At 52.4% G+C, this 5,000-nt stretch overlaps 1 non-coding gene across 1 annotated transcript in view; it reads left to right on the top strand.

The window, feature by feature from the left end:
- Positions 1–3,818: 3,818 nt before the first annotated feature.
- Positions 3,819–5,000, top strand: part of LOC124746476 — a 1,909-nt gene continuing 727 nt past the window's right edge. The window contains exon 1 of the ribosomal RNA XR_007011331.1: positions 3,819–5,000. This exon is cut by the window's right edge and continues 727 nt beyond it. This is a non-coding gene — a ribosomal RNA (small subunit ribosomal RNA).

The following is a 5,000-nucleotide window of genomic DNA, read 5'->3' as shown; positions in this document are numbered from 1 at the left end:
TTTTGGACTGGAACCAGATTACCCGTACACACGGCGCTGATTAGTAATCAATGCAGAGCCATCAAACTACAGAATATATATACAACTGTCCGTATACATGCTGAAAGAGTCTGCCCACAATGGGAACCACACGTCAGCCAGCCACTCTGATCACGCACCACTCTCTGCTTCTAACGGGCGCACATACAATATGTAAGCACCAGCATGGAACAACATCCAGTGCATCCTCTCCGCCACATTACACAATCCACACTATCACAACCAGACCAGGAGGTCCATGCGGAAAATACAATATCCCACCCTTTCGACATCCACCATTGCGCAGATCAGGCACCAACACCCACACATGTCCTATACAACGGTGCACCCAACATCACAATAGTACCTCCTGTCACAGCGCACAAACAATGACATGAGTCAAAGACACAGGTCTGACACAAGCATAGAATTGGAGCGCCGCCTCTAATAAGCCAAAGGTGCATCCTGACGTGACAAATCTGATCATGTCACAAGCATTCACTTACTATAATCACTATCAACGAACCTGCCGCCCCCGCCCCCCCCTACACCTTTCCTTACAACAACGTGTAACCTAACCTAACCTAACCTATGTTGTACCTTAACCTAACCTATGTTGTACCTTAACCTAACCTATGTTGTACCTTAACCTAACCTATGTTGTACCTTAACCTAACCTATGTTGTACCTTAACCTAACCTATGTTGTGCCTTAACCTAACCTATGTTGTGCCTTAACCTAACCTATGTTGTGCCTTAACCTAACCTATGTTGTGCCTTAACCTAACCTATGTTGTGCCTTAACCTAACCTATGTTGTGCCTTAACCTAACCTATGTTGTGCCTTAACCTAACCTATGTTGTGCCTTAACCTAACCTATGTTGTGCCTTAACCTAACCTATGTTGTGCCTTAACCTAACCCATGTTGTGCCTTAACCTAACCCATGTTGTGCCTTAACCTAACCCATGTTGTGCCTTAACCTAACCCATGTTGTGCCTTAACCTAACCCATGTTGTGCCTTAACCTAACCCATGTTGTGCCTTAACCTAACCCATGTTGTGCCTTAACCTAACCCATGTTGTGCCTTAACCTAACCCATGTTGTGCCTTAACCTAACCCATGTTGTGCCTTAACCTAACCCATGTTGTGCCTTAACCTAACCCATGTTGTGCCTTAACCTAACCCATGTTGTGCCTTAACCTAACCCATGTTGTGCCTTAACCTAACCCATGTTGTGCCTTAACCTAACCCATGTTGTGCCTTAACCTAACCCATGTTGTGCCTTAACCTAACCCATGTTGTGCCTTAACCTAACCCATGTTGTGCCTTAACCTAACCCATGTTGTGCCTTAACCTAACCCATGTTGTGCCTTAACCTAACCCATGTTGTGCCTTAACCTAACCCATGTTGTGCCTTAACCTAACCCATGTTGTGCCTTAACCTAACCCATGTTGTGCCTTAACCTAACCCATGTTGTGCCTTAACCTAACCCATGTTGTGCCTTAACCTAACCCATGTTGTGCCTTAACCTAACCTATGTTGTGCCTTAACCTAACCTATGTTGTGCCTTAACCTAACCTATGTTGTGCCTTAACCTAACCCATGTTGTGCCTTAACCTAACCCATGTTGTGCCTTAACCTAACCCATGTTGTGCCTTAACCTAACCCATGTTGTGCCTTAACCTAACCCATGTTGTGCCTTAACCTAACCCATGTTGTGCCTTAACCTAACCCATGTTGTGCCTTAACCTAACCCATGTTGTGCCTTAACCTAACCCATGTTGTGCCTTAACCTAACCCATGTTGTGCCTTAACCTAACCCATGTTGTGCCTTAACCTAACCCATGTTGTGCCTTAACCTAACCCATGTTGTGCCTTAACCTAACCCATGTTGTGCCTTAACCTAACCCATGTCGTGCCTTAACCTAACCCATGTCGTGCCTTAACCTAACCCACGTCGTGCCTTAACCTAACCCACGTTGTCGCCTAACGTAACCCACGTTGTCGCCTAAACCTGCTCTGTAATTGTTATACGACTCGTTCAATTAGTGTAGTGTTGCCCACCCGCAACCCTCGCAATATAGTTCGCTACTCGCACTCCCCGCTCCCCTGTGTATCGCTTCATGTTAAACACCTTGCAAGTCTTGCTCACTTTCCACATGCTCCTGCTGTACACTGTAATGTGGATGGCAGCAGGACGTACATGCCGCCCCTCCCCACGTCCCCACCTTGCCCCCTGCCTTCGCAAGCTGGTTGGTGAGAACTTTGCATGTTCAATGCCCTCCGCATGCGACGTACTCAGGCTACGTTGTGGTGCGGCCTGTGTCAACTGTCCGCTAATGTCGTACGCGTAAACCACAATCTGTACTGCACATTCGTCCTTATGTACTGAATGATACATCGTGGCACATGTGTGACCGTACAACGACTGCGCCCAAAAACGGCGGACCATACAGTGCAAATATTGTGCACGCAGCTACGTGTCGTCTCCCTATGAGAGCTGGATTGCAGTGTGGTACGCCATAGAGACGTGTGGGAGGAACGGACGCCGTGGATGGCGATCAGCATGAGCTGTCTGTTGATGTATTCGGACCTAGTCGTCTCTCCTCACACACCGTGATGGCATGGTGCACCGCGTTCCATATCTGCGACATGCTACAGAGGCCGGTTGACAGTCGTTCGAGCAATGGACATCGCATACGTACGGGGGCCACCTTCCACGTATTGTCTAGGCGTGCACATTTTGTTGCGTGTATGTGGGCAGACGTAGTGTGGCGTGACACCTGACACAGGCATGCAATAATCGTGGAAGTTGCAAATGGCGATGGACGCCTGCGTTTTCTGGTGAAGTTACGCAAATGAACAAATGGTAACCTGTTGTGGTGCGGTTGTTCTCGCTAGGGGTGAATCGGTGATGGCGACGATAGGTTGAGGTACTAACCGGTTGTTCCAGCGATACCCACCATGCCGACGAAACTGAACGGCATCTGGGTGTGAAGCGATACGCGGCGGTGGCTGGGTGGGACCGTCCCCGGCCGGTGAGGGGGCGCCTCCCGGCGTGCTGGCCGCGCGGTGCGTGGGCGCACGCGCTACAGCCGGCTGGTGGGGGCGGCCAGTGGCAGGCGCGCCGGCCGACGGACGCGGCAGGCGTCGCAGCTGCGCGCCGGCGCACCCTGCGCGCGGCGCCGTGCGGCCAAAGTAGGTCCTCGCGGGCCCGGTGCGAAGCGCGGTGGACATCTTCAGTGTGCTGGTCCGATTGAGGACTGTGTGCGTTGAGGATGCGCTGCCGCCCGGCGCTCGGCGCCGCGACGCCGTCTGCTGCTCGGTCGCCCCAGCGGTTCTCGCTGGTGGTTTGTATCGCAGCTGTGCGGATGTGTTGGCGCGTGCGCTGTGCTGGGAGAGTTCGCTTCGGCACCCAAGTGGGGCTTTTGTCCTTCTGTGGCGCTGGCGTTGGAGCTGCCGGTCACCGTAGGTGGCGCGTGTTGTCTCCCGCCGGCAATGCCACGACAGCACGCTCCCGGGCCTCTGTCGGCAGCGGCAAGCTCAGTTGGGAGCACGGGTGGTCGCACCGAAAGCGTCTACTCGCCTAACTCCGGGCGATTGCGCCTCTCTCGAACCCGACCAAGTACTTGGGACGGCGCTGCGCGCCGCCGGGACCTGAGAGGGTTTCGAGGTGTATTGTGCAGGGGAGCTCAGCCTCCTCCTGTTTGCAGAATGATTGAGCGGACGCTTGCGTGTTCGCGCGGGCCCCCGGGACACACTCCCGGGCGGCCGGCTGCTCAGCTCTAGTTGACGCAGCTCCCTGGTTGATCCTGCCAGTAGTCATATGCTTGTCTCAAAGATTAAGCCATGCATGTCTCAGTACAAGCCGCATTAAGGTGAAACCGCGAATGGCTCATTAAATCAGTTATGGTTCCTTAGATCGTACCCACGTTACTTGGATAACTGTGGTAATTCTAGAGCTAATACATGCAAACAGAGTCCCGACCAGAGATGGAAGGGACGCTTTTATTAGATCAAAACCAATCGGTCGGCTCGTCCGGTCCGTTTGCCTTGGTGACTCTGAATAACTTTGGGCTGATCGCACGGTCCTCGTACCGGCGACGCATCTTTCAAATGTCTGCCTTATCAACTGTCGATGGTAGGTTCTGCGCCTACCATGGTTGTAACGGGTAACGGGGAATCAGGGTTCGATTCCGGAGAGGGAGCCTGAGAAACGGCTACCACATCCAAGGAAGGCAGCAGGCGCGCAAATTACCCACTCCCGGCACGGGGAGGTAGTGACGAAAAATAACGATACGGGACTCATCCGAGGCCCCGTAATCGGAATGAGTACACTTTAAATCCTTTAACGAGTATCTATTGGAGGGCAAGTCTGGTGCCAGCAGCCGCGGTAATTCCAGCTCCAATAGCGTATATTAAAGTTGTTGCGGTTAAAAAGCTCGTAGTTGGATTTGTGTCCCACGCTGTTGGTTCACCGCCCGTCGGTGTTTAACTGGCATGTATCGTGGGACGTCCTGCCGGTGGGGCGAGCCGAAGGCGTGCGACCGCCCCGTGCGTGCTCGTGCGTCCCGAGGCGGACCCCGTTGAAATCCTACCAGGGTGCTCTTTATTGAGTGTCTCGGTGGGCCGGCACGTTTACTTTGAACAAATTAGAGTGCTTAAAGCAGGCAAGCCCGCCTGAATACTGTGTGCATGGAATAATGGAATAGGACCTCGGTTCTATTTTGTTGGTTTTCGGAACCCGAGGTAATGATTAATAGGGACAGGCGGGGGCATTCGTATTGCGACGTTAGAGGTGAAATTCTTGGATCGTCGCAAGACGAACAGAAGCGAAAGCATTTGCCAAGTATGTTTTCATTAATCAAGAACGAAAGTTAGAGGTTCGAAGGCGATCAGATACCGCCCTAGTTCTAACCATAAACGATGCCAGCCAGCGATCCGCCGCAGTTCCTCCGATGACTCGGCGGGCAGCCTCCGG

Source organism: Schistocerca piceifrons, unplaced genomic scaffold, assembly GCF_021461385.2.
Source record: "Schistocerca piceifrons isolate TAMUIC-IGC-003096 unplaced genomic scaffold, iqSchPice1.1 HiC_scaffold_351, whole genome shotgun sequence".
NCBI lineage: Eukaryota > Metazoa > Arthropoda > Insecta > Orthoptera > Acrididae > Schistocerca > Schistocerca piceifrons.
This window is presented reverse-complemented; position numbering and strand designations above follow the sequence as displayed.